The sequence below is a fragment of the Nipponia nippon genome, unplaced genomic scaffold (genome assembly GCF_047370975.1).
Source record: "Nipponia nippon isolate SJK-2023a ecotype South Korea unplaced genomic scaffold, ASM4737097v1 scaffold_2, whole genome shotgun sequence".
Taxonomy (NCBI): domain Eukaryota; kingdom Metazoa; phylum Chordata; class Aves; order Pelecaniformes; family Threskiornithidae; genus Nipponia; species Nipponia nippon.
In genome coordinates, this window is record NW_028262336.1 from 61,219,242 (window position 1) to 61,227,365 (window position 8,124).

Sequence of the window (8,124 nt, forward strand, 5' to 3'; positions counted from 1 at the left end):
CTGTATGGCTGCTTCGCATCTTGCTCATTGCCTTCTCAGAAACCTCTCCTGAAAACAGTACTCTCCATAGGATGCAACTACTGAGTCATCAGAAGGGAACTGTTATCTCATTTTACGTTGACGTGTATGTTTGTGGGTTTCATTTTTCTTTTTTGTGTTTCTTAGTCCACCCACTTAGCATGAGTGAGGGTGTCCCATAACTCAGCTGTCTCCTATCTAGAGGGCATCCTTGGGCAGTTTACTTCCCTACGGAACTAACAGGTTGCATTCTCTGACAGCACTGACTGGATCTGGATCATTAATATCTCCATCGTGACCAGAGCAGAAAAGCACAGCTGTGTCTGGATACAGCGATTTCGTGGTTTTCCCTTTTATTTCCTTGTACCAAGGATTATGGCTTGCTTGTTTTAAGACACTGAAAATTATGCGCTTCTAATGTGGCTGATCGCAACAAACAGATTGCAGGCAAGGTGGGGAGACATTCAGTAGATGGAGATTGTGGAGTTTTTTTAGTATACAGATATTGTGTTGCATTTGCCTTGTCTTTGAATCACATTAAATATACACACTGTTAAAAGGCTATTGAAATGTTCAAATGTCAGTGTTTCAAATGAAAATCAATAGCATGCTATTAGGCTCATTATATTGCTGTTATGCATCATTAAAATGTATTTAAAAGCTTTCAGCATAAAACAGGAGATGGGATGAATAACAAGACTCTTTGAGCATGTGCAGTGTACTTAGAAGGCAATAAAGAGTCAGGCACAAGAGAAACTTCGTAGGCAGTCGGAAAGCAAAGAGCTCACTGGGTGTTTGAAACATATGGGAACAGGAGAAAACGAATGACGCAGAACTCTGAGGAGACAAATCAGCGGAGCTGCACCACTGCTGGAGGAAAACAAAATCGTCAAACATTTTTAAAGATATTTTTAAAAATGGGACTTTGCAGTGTGAGGTTCTCTCTTTGCCTGGTCTATATATTATCACTATACCGCAATGCTCAGTAATGCCCCTAAAAATACTACTGACGTTTTGCGTTCTTGCACAAAAGGATTCTATCAGGTCCTAAAAGCACATTTAAAAATTAGCTTTTCCAAGCATCTTTCTGGTCAAATGTCATGTGGAAAAGTGTCACGTCAACAGATACTCTAACCTACTTCTTCCATATCTGAAATAGATTTCTAATGAGAAACTTTTGGTTTAATATTTAAATATGAGTGTGTATGTTTATACATGAATAAGTACATACATATACGATTATATACATAGGAGAGAAAGAGAACTTCCTTACTAAATTTCTGAAATTTCCTTTCTAAAGGGAAAGAATGGGAAGAAGTGACTCTCCCAATGGCTGGGAGTTTAAATGGGCAAGAGGGACACAGATTTCCAGTCCCTACACACATGTATTTTTATGCTTTTCTACCCGATTGTCATTGAGCACATGCTTGCCTTGTTCCCGGAGCAGGACTAGAACACGGGCTGCCGTCCTGCACCTCACCAAGCACACTCTCACTAAAACCATCAGACCCCGCTTTTGCTCCCTTTCCCTTGCAGCGAATCTTTAATCCCTGTAAACACAGCAAAGCAACTTCAGCCAGAGGAGATGAACGCTCCCCTCTGCTCCTAACAGCCATAGCCTGGGCTGGAGTTTAAAACTCTGCGGGCAGAGGAAGAAAGACAACCTGAATCTCCCATTTCCTGGACAAGAGCTCTCTAATCAGCTCTGAATTATTGAATGCTCTTTCAGAAGGTGGATTTCAAATTTGTAGCTTAAGCATAAAGTCCTTCCTCCTGCAATTTTATCTGCATAGGTAAAGATTCAGCTGAAATTGATTTTGGATGAAAACAGAAACATAAAGCATAAATCAAGTCATCGAGCCAGGGAACGGAAATAGTGCCATTTGAGTCAGATGTGCAATTGCATAGCTCAAATTATGAATGCTGAGTGCTCAAATTAAAGTTCACAGTGAAGAGTTCCCGAGCAATGCATATACTGAATGTTTTCACACAAAACACGTGCTCAGCTATTTTAGAATTACAGATGGATTTAAAAAAAATCCCTGTCTGATTAAATGGTAAGAAAAAAGGACAAATGAAGGTATCATTTTGCTTCAAATCATTTTTTGAGGAAAAAATATTTCTGAGTTATCAGGGAAGGGTTTCCTAGTCAGAAGAAGGGTCTACGTAAAGACATATATGCAAATAGCCATACTGTATGCTGCTTTTACAGCCAACATGGCCCTGCTGGAGCTTCACCATTGATTTTATTTGGGACCAAAGCGCCATCTCTTCCGGAAGTGTCTTAACACTCAAGAAACCAAGTGAGTGGATTTAACATTAATTTACATGTATGAGCATCCGCCATTTGAAAACTGGCTTAAAATGCAGAGGTATCACTAAAATTCACAGCAGTTAAAGAATTCAGCAACAAATGTTTATTTCTAAGCCAACCAGTGTTCAGCACTTACGAAGCCGTTCATGCTATGATATTTTTGGTGTTTCTTAAGTGCTCTTCAAGCTGTATCCAAGAATCCCTTGGCATCATTGAGGTCTGCCTAACAAGTGAAGATGTGTTCTCATACAGTTACTCAGGAAGGCTTTTAGGCATTGTTAGTGTGCCAATATTGTTGATTACTCCAGCAATAACAAAATCTGTTTCTGCATTGGTGGTCCCATCTTGTGTTTTGAATTGAAGAGATGAACTAGGAAGAAAAACATGCAACGGTCACTAGAAAGATACACGTGAAGAGATGCGTACAAAACACACCTACTCCTTCCTCTTTCTGATATGTTGCTATTTAAAATACACTGTAGATGGGATGGGTCACTTAAGTTATTATGGAAAGGAATTTGTGTACAAGAGAGACGTCTCATGAGAATAAACAGAACAATCTGGAATTGCTTTAATTTCCCCTTTGACTTTAAGGTGTGATTTAATTCCTTCCCACTGTGTCCTTCCCAAATGAAATGTGGGATAAAAGATACGCTGGTGGGAGTTGTTTCCTAAGTATTCAGCCTCTTTGCTAGAAGAAACTCACTTGCTGCAGAGCAAGTCAATTCCATACATCTTCTTTGCCACTTTTTCTTTCTCCTTCCAAATGCTGTCTTTTTCTATGGCTCCTTCATCAGTAGTTGTTTTCCTAGTGCCCACAATGCAGTTTGTGTTCCTTGGCTGTCATCTAAAATACCACAGCAAACAATAAGATAATCAATTTTAATAAGGAAAGAAGGAAAAACAACTTCTACAGTTAAATTACACGGCCTTTCCCTTAGCTCAGGAAATCAAATCAAATCAAACTGAATGTGCTCCTTTGGTCGTGGATCTCATTTTCCAGTAACAATTACAATTTCTCAAAAGCTGGTGTTCATGTAAATACTAAACCAATTGCACACAAACAGTCAAATCATTTGTAAAGGTTTATTTGTATTTGCAAGGGGTTACCTGCCAAGCTAGATTGTCTGTGTCACTTTTAGTTTGGAATCTGTGCATCTGTCTCAGCATATATGAGCCAACAGGACAGAGTTAGGCAAGGAGACTGAGAGTCGGTAATTTAAGTATAGCCCCAATCCCCTTATCCCTCTTTAGGAACTCAGAGGATGATTTTTACTGAGGTTCTTACTCAAACCCGAACATAAAGAATGATGGGTATATTTTATGCTTTTATTGACCATTTGATAGCTATTCTATAAGCTATCTGAAAGAAATGGGATATGCTCAGCCTGGTCCCAGAGGAGCTGTTCTGCAAAGGCAGAAAACTCAGCCCTTCCCTTTACGCCGCGAGACTGCGCTGCGGTGATCTATCTCCTGCGGAATCCGACCCCCCCAGACCCACTGAGGTAGCTGGGGCCCCAGCCTTCCTCCTCGAGTGTAATGTGATCCATTTCAGAAATCAAATCTGGCTGAGAACTCGTGTATTTGAGTCTGCACTAGTATCGCATACTCTCGCTTCTTCATTATGCAAGTTTTGAGCCCAACAATATCCAACACACTCACATGCCCACAAAATACAGCACCCTGTGCAGTTACAGAAACCCTCTTTTGCAGCACATTTCCTGCACTTTCTGCCCCAGGAGTATTTTACCCCCATCTTTTTCTTAGATTAAGTTTTTTGCTACCCTGAAACGGCGATCTGTTTTAAAATCATTGTGACTTCCGAATCCCCTTTGTCAACTGATGCTTGTGCCCATCCCACTTCCTATAAAGTACTCCATCTTCTCAACTGTTAGCTTTCCTGCTCTTACCAGAAACATTTCAATTTGGATAGAATAATTTCAGAGGGCTGCATTAGCCATATATGAGTCACACAATTTTTTTGCCATCTCAGTCATCGGGGAAAGTTTTTATTGCTCTGAAGTCCATTTCTGCAATTCGACATCCATTATTCCAGTAAGTACATCATCCAAGAGTGGTTTACATTTCTGAAAGTTATAGGAAAAGAAAAGGCAGCTTCTAACCATGTTTCTTCTTTTTGCTCTGCTGTCTTCAGCAGACTTTGTTATTAGGAGCAGGCTGTATGAAAAAGACCACCTGGACAGAAGCACCACAGGTCTATTTGACTGCGGGTTAGCACCCAGCAAACCATCCCTCAATTTAAGGCACAATTTTAGACGTGATCATTTCTAACCATAAACTTCATCCCAAAAACGAACAAATACAACTTTTGCCAGTACACCAGAAAATCTGCTCGTCAGTCTGAGGTCAATAGATGAGCACACCATACAAAAGCCTCAAGGAAGGAGGCTATAGGAGAAAGCTAAATGAATTCTTTGCATCTCTACATGGGATCTTGGAGACGTTCCCAGACAAGAACCTTTACTGGTGGGGTACAAGGGAAGAGCACTGTCTCACAGTGAAGTGTTAGTAGGAGATGTGAAATGAAATGCATAAAATGAGTCACTATTCATCACCAGGATCAGATGGGATTCACCCAAGAGATTCTTATCAGCTGAAGGATGAAGATGCTAAACTGTGAACTGCGACGTGCAACCTGCTCATCAAAATGGTCTCAGTATCAAAGAAATAAGGATGGCAAGTCTGATACCAATCTTTAAAAAGGCCATGGAGATAATCCAACAAACTATAAACCACCAAGTCCAATTTCTGTACTGAAAAAATTGCATGAAACTACAGCAATGACCAGAACTTGTGTGCACAAACGTGAGACTGAGGAGTAACCCCCCTGTGTGGGCGTAAAGGGACAGAGGAACCAGTCTTCCAGGGTACATCCTAAGTTTCCTGCTGAGAAAAAGTCATCCAGGACTGTAAAAACAAAAACTGGCAGGAAGGCGCTGCAGGAGATGTTCATAATATTAAATGACTGAATTAAATGGCAGTGAAAGCAAATAGTTGATACCTGCAAAGTAAAATACTGCAATGAGGGTGGGGTGGAAAGGGAAGGAATCCTTCCCTTTTGTAGTCGTGGGTGCTACCTATCTATTCCTGCCGAGGAAGCTGTCGAGGACAGTTCTGTTACAGTGTCAGGTTCACGACTCAAAAGAGCAAACAACATGAAAAAGGAAAAGAGAAATAAACAGGACTCATACGATACAGGTGTATAAATCTATGGGACACTCACGGCTTGAACACGGGATGCAAGTTTGGTCCCTCCTTCTCAAAAAGGATACGGCAGAAGTAGGAAAGAAAGAGAAGGGCAACAAGGATGGCAGAACGAGGATGCCACAGAAGGGGACATGACCTTAGAGACGAACAACCGAGGTAAGACATGATAAGAGATGCACAGAATGATGAGCACTGAGCAGAGTGGAGAAGGAAGTACTGGTTTGCACAGTACCGTTCTTAAACTGCAGAACTCACTGCACACCAAACATATAAATGGGTTCATAGAGCACTTGAGTTGAGCTCAAGGAAGAAAATTTCATCGGGGCTGGGAAACACAACAATGAGCATTCAACCTTCGACTCGGGAAGCACCCAAATGGCAGATGGCCAGAAGCACACAGTCATGGACAAGGCGCTGAGCTAGATGGAGATCACCCTATGCTTTTGTGTACAGTTACAGACGTTTATAGCCACAGCTACTCACATGAGTTTCTTTCGTTTAGACCAGACACTCCTATCAGGAAAACGTAGTTTCACTTCAATACGCTATCACTCTCTCAAGTCTTTTACACACTTGCATTAAACCGTATCTCCTAGCAGGTTTAAAAGAGACCCAGAAAACAGCCACTTGGGCTTCTTCCACTCTGCAGACCACTGACATGGTTTCACCTTCCCAGTCTATTGCAATGGTTCTTCAACCCCACAGAACCAAGCCTCTTTCTCTGACAGGAACAGAGAACTACAATTTCGCTACAGGTCAGCAAGACAGAGGGGAAGACAAAGTTGGCCTGTTCTCTATATCCTCAGCTCCTCTGTAAACTGAAGTGTCTTCTCATAGACTGAGTGTTCAAGTCAGCTGATAAAAGTTCATCTTTCTACCTATTTACACAGAAATCCATATAAGTTATGAGGAACCTTCTCCCACAAAGTCTTCCTCTCTAAACTACTGAGCTGTCACATTATTTAACTGAAGATATTCAACTTCTCTCTATGTATCACAAGTAAGGGTGGAAAGCTCTTGTTCACGTCCATGCTTTCCCAAGTTCTCCAGCTAGCCCTACTGCACACCTACACAGATTACTTCGTCCACCTCCAGATTTGATCTTCCTCCTAAATCTTACAGTTAAAGTCCTTTCTGCAGCTGTTAGTAAATTCTAAATTGGCCCAAACTTCCAAGGACTGCTTTGTTTCCTTGAATCCACTGGCCGCAGCAGGAAGCTCACTGGCATCCTCTTCCATCTGCTTTGCTATCCTAGCTGTGTATCTTGCAAGCAGACTCTCACTGTGATCCAGTCAGCTGGTGACTCGCTGCTCCGTCAACGAGGCTTTCAGATCACACCTCACATGTCTGCAGACCCTGTTTTTTTTCCCAGAGTCATCATTTTTTAACATCAGTATATGGATGTGAAGCCTTTACGCCTCTCAGATCCTGGTTTCTTTCCCATCAATAATGTGAATTAAAGAACACATCTATTATTTGGTCTATATTCAGAACACTAGCTTTCAGTTTATATTATGTTATTGTATTATTTTTATATGACTTATATAATTTATTCAGTTTCTAATTGAATCCCATCGCTTACACCAGCATGGCTAACTAGAAAGCCAGGGTCTTCTGGGCCGGGTGACTCGGGAGGAGTACTGACACGAGAGGAACTGGCCAGCAGCAGCAGTGTCTGCTCTCAGGACTTTCCAAGCCCTTCTTCTCTCAGCAGGTACCACAGAAAGCTCTTGCTCCAGGCCATGCCCTCAGCACTTCGTCAGGCTGTGCCCGATGTGCCCGTGAGCCGCTGTCCCTCAGGACGCGCTTCCACAAGACAGGCTGCTGAAACAGACGGTGGCACCGGACGGGGATGCTCTTCCACCCCCGACCCCCAGCCACACGCTCCTGCGGCTCGCTGTCCTTCAGCTCTGCCGAGAACCCCACCAGCGAAGCGGACAGCTCTCGGCTGGCTCACGGTAGAAGCAGGCGAACGCTGCCCTCCAGGCCGCCCTTTGAGCAGGGCGGGGGCGGCAGCGGCAACGAGAGGAGGCGGGCAGCCCCCTTCTTCCCTGCCCTGCCCTGCCCTGCCCTGCCCTGCCCTGCCCTTCCCTGCCCTTTTCCCTTCCCTTTTCCCTTCCCTTCCCTTCCCTTTTCCCTTCCCTTCCCTTCCCTTCCCTTCCGTCACCAGAGGCGAGGCGAGGCGAGGCGGCCCCGGCTGCCGACTGAAGCGCGGCCTGGCCGCCTCCCCTCCTGCCCGTGGCTCCCAGGGAGGAGGCCCGGCCCCCGCCACCCCGGGCCCCGCCGCCGCGGGCGCCACCGCTGCCTCCGCGGGCCACCGGGCTCCCCCTGCCGGCCCCAACGGCCGCCGCGGAGCCGCCCGGCGGCGGCAGCCAATCGCCCGCGCCCGCCCCGCCCCCGCCGGCCGGCCGGGGCCAATCCCGTTCCGCCAGGCGAGAGCGCGGACCGGACGGCAGCTCCCCGCCGCGCGACCAATCGCGCGCGCGCCTCCGCGTCGCCCCGGCGCCGAGCCGGAACGCTCCTGTCGCCTTACGGCCGCGCCGTAAAGCGGGGCCGGCGCGACA

General features: G+C 44.9%; 1 long non-coding RNA gene across 1 annotated transcript; it reads right to left on the reverse strand.

The window, feature by feature from the left end:
• Positions 1-2,507: 2,507 nt before the first annotated feature.
• Positions 2,508-7,866, reverse strand: LOC148055803 (uncharacterized). The gene is made up of 3 exons (XR_015704611.1): positions 7,728-7,866; positions 3,039-3,179; positions 2,508-2,702 (listed from the first exon to the last, which is right to left on the reverse strand). It is a non-coding gene; the product is annotated as an uncharacterized LOC148055803 (long non-coding RNA).
• Between the last annotated feature and the right edge of the window lie 258 nt (positions 7,867-8,124).